Raw genomic sequence first — 8,711 nt, 5'->3', positions numbered from 1 at the left:
GACAAGTTATAAATACTATAAGGATGGTGAATTATTATAGCTAATTATTGTTAATAGTAACCATTGCTCCATCTGTCTTCCACTAAGTACTAAGTCATCATGAACTATTTGTAAAATAAGGAGTCTTAGGGGAGATTTTCTGATTTCTGGCCAAGAGGCCTTGGAGGTTAATGGCAAAAACAGCCAGGAGAGGGGGTAATCTCCTTTCTTTGTCTACATTTTGATAAATACTTTTCCACTTATGTTGGGATTAGAAGTGAGAATATAGGATTAACTCTTGAAGGCAGTGGTAAAAAAAATGATAAAGTAGAGATAGTGGTTAACCGGTGTAAAGTAATTTTAAGAGATCACAGTGCCATATCCCAGAACCTTGGACAATGGTCTAATTCACCCAGGGCTACTTCTGTCAATAACAGAATTATGTATTAATTTATTTGTCAAGGATTTATGAACAGCTTACAAGAAGAATATCATCTTTCTAGAGGAGAGGAGAAGAAGAATCATTATTTAGATTTAAAAAATGTTCCCTTCTTTTGTTTCATAGTTTAATAGGGGGAACATGTCAGAAACACAATTAACCAAAATACGCAAGAACATATAAGTGCATATGAGAGTTTCTACAAAACAATTCACAGAGACAACAACTTGTGAGGTGGAGGGAATGAAGGCAAATGATTACAAATTTGTAAGAAAAGAATAAGAGGAATTCGAGAGAAACAAAATGAAAGTTTCTTGCAAAAAATCCTAGAATTTCATAATGTGTGAACTGTGTAAGGTCTCCTGGCTTCCCGGTTGGGCTTTGGGATTTTGTTTTTTGTTCTCCAAGGGCTTACTGTGAAGTAATTTCACTGTAAATATGACAAACTTAGATAAACAACAACTACAAGAGAGTATGAGAACTTTCCAGAAATTCTTAAAAACTATTACTGAAGAGGAAGAAGAATTCTTGAGGGTGATTCATGGGGTGTAGGGAAGCATAGAATTGAATTAAGTGATACTGAGGATGTGAGGGGGATTGCCTTTGAGGAATATTTGCTAATTGTACAGTTTTTAGATTGGGGAATAACTTCACCTAGTAATATGTTTGGGCCTTATTATTTATTTAATTCATTTCAGATTGGAGGAAATATACACCAGCAACTTGGGAATGGGCTTGATGGATAATATTGGTTTTGTAAAGATTTATATTATGTAATTTGATGAGCTTTGAACAAATGGAAATGTTATAGGCAGAATACTGGCTAATGTCCACAGCAGGGAAGAGCAAGCAGAGAATTAATTGTGCTTCTATTTTATTTTCAATCTCAAGGCTAATCATTTAAGTGAGTCTCCTTTTGATTTGGAGAGCTGACATGTGACCAAGAGATTTCAAACACACTTGCGAAAATGAGTATAAATTCTTTAACTAAAGACTTTAATCATGGCAGAAGACTATGCTTAAATAATTAACATTGGAAATGGAAGTGTAAACAAGGACATATAACTTCCTATGATTAACTGATTTTTCTGCTTTTAAAACCATAGAATCAGAACTGAAAGATATATCAGTTACATGCAGCCTACAAAAACGAACAGCAATGCCAGCCCATGAATTCTCTCCTTTCTAGCATCTCTGACAATTAGTTACTCACCTTATACTTGCAAACTTCGAGTGATGGAAAATGCACTACTCATAGAGGCAGGGTATTCATGCTTGGTTTTGAAAGTGTATTTTTCCTTATAACTTGTTTTTTTCATTTCTTAGATTCCCACCTGTTTCTCTTTTTTTCCTACTTCCTTCTAGAGAGTCATCTCTTATAACAAAGGAAAAGAGAAAAAAAAAAGAGGATAAAAATCAGCTGACATTGAAAAAATCTGGAATTACATGCAATGTTCCACGCAGTGTGAGGCTCTAATCTCTCCATAGGAACAAGAGAAATGTCTTCTCATATCTTTTCTTTGAGACCAAGTACCATCTTCACAGTTTGAAAAACATTGCTCTTCATTTGTTTTGGTGGTTATTTTTTCCATTGATCGTGATGTAGTTATTGTGTATAATTACTATCTGGGCTTTTTTAACTTTACTTTGCATCAGTCTATGGAAGTCTTTCTGTGCTTCTCTGTGTTTATCATACTTGCAATTTCTGATGGTAGAGTAATATTGAATGTAATATTCACATACAATAGTTTGTTTAGTCATTTCCTAGTCAGGAGAATGGTATCTACTTTGTTTTTAGTTCTTTGCTACACAAAGGTGCTGCTATAAATATTTTGGCATATGCTTTCTTTTTTGTCTTTGACCTTGGGGTATAATGCTTGGAAGTAGAATCTTTGCATCAAAAGGCATGAGCATTTTAGCCACTTTATGTCCTTAATTGTAAACTCCCTTTCAGAAGTTGTACTAATTCACAGCTCCACTAACAATGTATTTGTTTGCCTATCTTTCCATACCCCTTCGAAAATTGATTACTCCTTCTTTTGTCATCTTTGGTAATTTGCTGGATATGAGGATAGTACAGAGTTGTTATGTTTTATGTTTCTCTTATTATTAGTGACTTGGAGCATTATTTCATAGGCAGTTCAATTTTTAGATATCTCCCATTATAAGAAAGGTTTTTTTTTTCTTATATTGAGTTGAAAATTTCTAACTCTTCTATTATTCTTTGTTTGGAGCCAACAGGAACAAGAAGAATTCTTCTTCCATATGACAACTCTTCAAATATTTGAATACTGTGCAGCTATCATGTCACAGAATCACAGAATTTGAGAGCCAGATGGGATTTTGATAGCCATCTGGTCCAATAGGGAAGTATCCTAATCTAAGCTAACCATTATTAGGTTCTTCAACCAGTACTGAGATGGCATAGATTGGAGAACCTTTCTAATACCAATTTCCCTCATGATACACCTGTCAATATTTTTTCTAAAATGGAACATCCAAGACTAGATCTTGATTTGGACACCAAGCTACTATTAAAGTAGGAAAAATATGTTAGCTTCTTCAGGAGGGAGGGGTGACATTAAACCCAAAGTTTTTATCACAAGAACTACTTTTTAGCCATTTCCTTAATCCTGTACTCATCCATTTGATTTCTTGGGACCCAATTATAGCTCTTTACATTGTCATCAAGTTTTATATTTGATTCAACCCATCAGCCCTTTAGACATGGACATCCACTCTACTCAGCTCTTATCTGTCACTTATACTGTCTAGACTCATGCTTTCCTATTCAAACTAACACCCCCAAAGAGGCGTTTCTCACCTTTTAATCCCAGATTAGGCTGATAAACTAGAAGGAAATATCACTCTGCCACCTACACTTCTAGCCATTAGCCAATTAAGGTATTTTCAGTAGACACAATTTGATGTCAGTGTTTATTCAATGTCAATTTCATTGCATTAAATAAATATCACCTGTTTCTGTTTAAGTCAACAAATCATTATTAAGTCCCTTCTTTGTGCTTAGTAATCTCAACTGGCATTTCAGAATGAAGCAGTGAATAATAATATTGGATTTTTTTGTCGAATTTTTTAAAGGAGAGGTCTATGGCAGAACTAAATAAGTGCTGAGAAATTGCTCTATAGAATGTAATACCTTTCCTCCCACCCTCAATGTTTTTTGTCTGAAATTTCATGAGCTTCCTTATTTTAACAGACACAAGTAGAAGCAAAATTATTTTAAGCAGAATTCCTGGCCGTGCCTAAGGTAATCATTTCTAAGGGCAGCCCTTATTCATTTGAATTAACTGAGGGACTAGGACAGATTTCTTTCTATTATGAAGGGTATGGTCAGAATTCATAATATGAGACTTGAATTTTAGATATTGAATTTTAACCATGGAACTCATTTGGAGAGTTTCACAATGACAGGATCATTGCATTGAGTGAAGAATAAATCTTGATAGCCATCTCTAAAATACTAGAAATTTATCTCAGTGTGCTTAAAATTGAGTCAAATGCCTATATCCTTATAATTTCTCTACTTGGTTTCTGGATGAAGATGAAGACAATGATAACAAAGATGAACATCCTTATGACATAAAAAGTGCTAATACTTTTAGATGTAGTCTATATTCTCAGAGTATATTTGATGACCCTACTGTAGTATTTTTTTAATGACTGTGACTGAAGATGTTTGAAATCAGTTAGAAGTTTAGTCAGTGATTATGAGCTGACCATGTCACCTCTCTGGACTTCAACAAGTCTTTTTGTAAAATAGAAATGTGGTAACTTATTTATCCACAAAATTTAATAGGTAAGCTCCTTGGCACAAAAATTATTATACTTTTGCATTTGTATCCCATTGGCCTATCATAGTACTGGACACATGGAAAGTGCTTCATAAATGATGGTTGGTTCTTTGACGAATTCATAGGTTGCTAGATTGGATGAAAACTTCAACACCTGTTGACAAGAAGTGGTAGCTGGACTCGTTCATTAGTAGAAATAAGAACATTATTCTAACCAATATGTTAAGGGACTAACAGCTTAATATGAGTCACCAATATAATAAGCCTATCTAAAAAGCTCATGCAGTTTTGGGCTATATTAAATGGATCATAGGAAGATAAGAAGGCAGTAGTCCCATTGTACTTGGCCTTGGTTAGACCTCATTTGTAATATTGTGATCGTTTCTGGTCACCTCAGGTTAAGAAGGACATTAATGAACTGGAGAGCATCCAGAGATGGGCAGCCAGCATGGTAAAGAACCTGGAATCCATGGCCTATGAGAACTGGTTAAAAGAGCTTGGAATGTTTAGCCTAGAGAAGACTAAGGTCAGAGGGACTGTTGTCTTTAAACTATAAACATAAACACACTTCATCTATCATCTGCCTCTCTATCTACCTATCTATCTATCTATCTATCTATCTATCTATCTATCTATATTTTATCAATCATCTATCTATTCTCCATCATCTATCTATCATCTATCTATCTATTCTCTATCTATCTATCTGTCTGTCTATCTGTCTGTCTGTTTGTCTGTCTGTCTGTCTATCTACCTTCAAGACTAACATGTGGATAGGAAGACACAGGAGTGATTGATGAGATTTACAAAGAGGCAAACTGAGGCTTGATGTCAGGAAAAGCTTCCCAAATATTAAAGTTGTATAAAAGTGAAATTAAGCAGCTTGAGAGGTTCTCTTCTCCTTGGAAGTCTTTAGGCGAGGATGAATGGACACTTTTTGGGTGTGTTATTATGGGGATTCCTTTCAGGCATGAGTTGGACTATACAGCCAATGCTATCTTTTCCCACTCTCAAATTCTATAACTCTGTGTTTCTATGAATGCATAATTAACAAAGATGTCTATTGGGAAGCAATTTGTGATTTCTTTATGGCACGTTTAAAAGCTTCTTGAGGTAGATGTAGATGTCCAAAGTAGGGGAAGGCAGCTCTGATGTTCAGACCTTGCAAGTAGGGGTAGATTGCTGTTAACCTTCTGCCTATTGGGTGTGAAACAGAAAGAGGAAATTAATTTTTCTTCCTTGGGCAAATGTTGGGTGTCATCTTCTCAAGATGTGTTTTCTTCGATATTTCATGCCCAATGATTCATGTATCCATTGTTCCTTGTCCTGACACATTGTAACCCTGTCTGATACCTTGACTCTGAGTCAGGCTTTGTCTCAGTTTCATCGTATTCTTTTGCCTGCTTGGGGCCCTGCTTCTGTCCTGGTAATTGCTTTCTGATGCTGGCTTAGGGTTCTGTTTGACTTTGTAGTTCATGTTCCAGATTGACAAATACCGTCCTTGTTTGAATCTTTTATATGACATGAGCATGGTACGTTACTTTTAGCCAGGGAAGCTGCTAGCTCTAAAAGAAGCCTGAATTTTTCTCCCCTGAGAATCAAAAGGATATCACCTGGGAGAAGGAAGACACACAGCTTGTGCCCTCATGTGCTCCAGTAGTACCTGCTAAACAAAGATTTTCTGGCCATTTGTTCATTCATCTACTTTCTACAAAATATAGATGGAGCTGGTTTTAACTAGTGAGAACTTGATTTTAGACCTTAATAAGTCAAACTAGGAAATCAGCCCTATATGAAAATACTGATCATTGACCAATAGCCAGCTGAACAAGAGAGGATTAGGTAGCCTTGCTTATAGAAATCACCTTAATTTAGTTTTATACTTAGAGCTGGGACCTTGCATAATAGTTAATCACCTTTACAGTATGACTTAAATGTCCCTAGGAAAGCACCCTAACCATAAATATTTTCCTTCATGTATGACTGAAATTCTACCATTAGTGATTCATTTCTTTGCATTAAGCATTATGCTGTCTTTGATCCTCCTTTAAAATGCATTTTCAGTAATTTTTTTCAATTGTATCCAACTCTTCATTTGGGGTTTTCTTGGCAAAGATACCGGAGTGGTTTACCACTTACATCTCCAGCTCATTTTGGAGATGAGTAAATTGAGGCAAACAGCCTTAAGTGACTTGCCCAGAATCACTCAGCTAGTGAGTATCTGAGGGCAGATTTGAATTCAGAAAGATGAGTTTTCCTGACTCATAGCCTGGACCTCTATCTGCTGCCCCACCTACCTGCCCTGTATGACTGGAAAGATTAGTGGATTAAGTCCAAAAGGCCTCTAATTCATATTAGAATGATACTTCTCTTTTCTGTAAAAAGTAGTTGGGTCACAAGAAAATAATGACTTCTTGGGTAGCTAGAGATTGCTAAAAGGAAGCAAGGACATGAAAACCAAATTTCCTTGACATTATGATTTTCTTTTCCCACAATCCTGTTGACTCTTACAAGATCTCAAACATCACTATTGAAAACAGCTACCTCATAGAATCTTAGACCTGTCAAGTTGGAAAACCAAACCAAACCAAAACTCTTGGGATGATCTACTCCAAAGCTCTATTTTTACAAATAAGAAAACTGAAGTACCGAGTCAACGTGACTAGCCTGTGGCCACAAAGCTGCATAGTGACACACTCAAAACGGCCCCAAAGTCAAGATTTTTTAGTCCAGTTTCTAAAATGAAGCTATGCTTCTCTAATATTGGTTTTAGAACTACAAGAAGCCTGATGGATTCAAGACTATGGAACTGAGTAATATGGAAGGCTTCCATTGTCTCTTACTTGCTCATGTTTTCTTTCTTTTCCTTATAACTACCGAAATAGGAAAAGTACTGTTTTTGGAGTCAAAGGATCTGTATTAAGATTCTTCTTTTGAAAATAGACATTAACATAAGGTTGACCTTGAATGAATTGTTTAAACTCTCTGGATCTCAGTTTCCTCATTTGTAAATTTAAGGTGTTAGATTAGATGGTCTTTGAGCTCCCTTCTAGTACTTAATCAGTTAGTCTAGTGGCTGATAACTGAAGGAGACCCAGGAGACCAATTCACTGAATTTGATTCAACAAATATTTTTTATAATTTTTTCCCCAAATTTATTAATTCATTTGTTTTGTTTTCAACATTCTCTTCCATAAGTTTTAAATTTTCTACTGCTCCCTCCCTCCTCTCATCCCAAGACAGCATGTCATCTTATATGGGCTCTACACATACGTTTGTATTAAATACATTTTCACATTAGTCATGTTGCGTAGAAGAATTATAGTCAATGGGAGAAACCATGAGAAAAACAGAACAAAATATAACAATAGAGAAAATAGTCTGTTTCATTCTGTGTGACTCCATAGTTCCCTCTCTGGATCTTGACGGCATTTTGCATCATAAATTCTTTGGAAATGTTTTAGGTCTTTTCATTGCTGAGAAGGACTGTCTGTCAGAAACAGTCCTCACACACTGTGACTGTTACTGTGTAAAATGGTCTCCTGGTTCTGCTCCTTTCATTCAGCATCAGTTCATATAAGTCCAGATTTTCTGAAGTCAGCCTGTTTGTCATTTCTTATAGCACCATAGTATTCCATTACATTCATATACCATACCTTGTTCAACCATTCCTCAATTGATGGACATCCCCTCAATTTCCAGTTCTTGGCCACCACAAAAAAAAGCTGCTATAAATATTTTTGTGCATGTGGGTCCTTTTCTCATTTTTATTATCTCTTTGGGATATACCCCTAGAAACTGTATTGCTGAGTGTAACGTTAATTAGAGAGTTAAAGATCTTCTCCACCCATTGATGGGTCTGTCCATTAAGGGAAGCTTGATTAGGGGAGGTCGACACCTTTTGTTAATTTCTAATTAACTGGTTCTCCAGGGTTGTGATGCCCTCTGGGTCTGAAAAGTGTATAAGTGGTGAGGTTTTACTTCGGTGTTTACTCATTGGAAGTGTTTGTTTGGTCAGATGAGACTCTGGGCAGCCACTGAGGAGCCCCCCTGGTTTTGAATACCCAGATATTGATGCTTCTTTCTCAGGTAACTTCGTATGTAATGATCAGACAGTTGGATCTATCTGTTTATCTGTGATGTATGTATTGCTTATGGTCAGACAGTTGGAAGACCTGTCTGTTGATTGATCTTTGTTTCTCTGCTTGTATTTTCTCTGAAGTTCAGGGTGCTGACTTTTCCCCCTGAACTAAGTGAATGATATATGTGCTTGATTAAAGTGATAGTTGACCCCGCAAAAGCAGCTTTCCTTTTGGAAAAGCAGATCTCAGAACCTGTACAGCAGGCCCTCCTGTGTATGTTGGGGTCCTTGCTGATACACTGAGTCAAAGGGTATGCACATTTTTATAGTCCTTTGGGCATAGTTCAAACTTGTTCTCCAAAATGGTTGGATCAGCTCAGATGACAACAATGAGTTAGTA

Source organism: Notamacropus eugenii, chromosome 4 (genome assembly GCF_028372415.1).
Source record: "Notamacropus eugenii isolate mMacEug1 chromosome 4, mMacEug1.pri_v2, whole genome shotgun sequence".
In the NCBI taxonomy this organism is placed as follows: domain Eukaryota; kingdom Metazoa; phylum Chordata; class Mammalia; order Diprotodontia; family Macropodidae; genus Notamacropus; species Notamacropus eugenii.
This window is presented reverse-complemented; position numbering follows the sequence as displayed.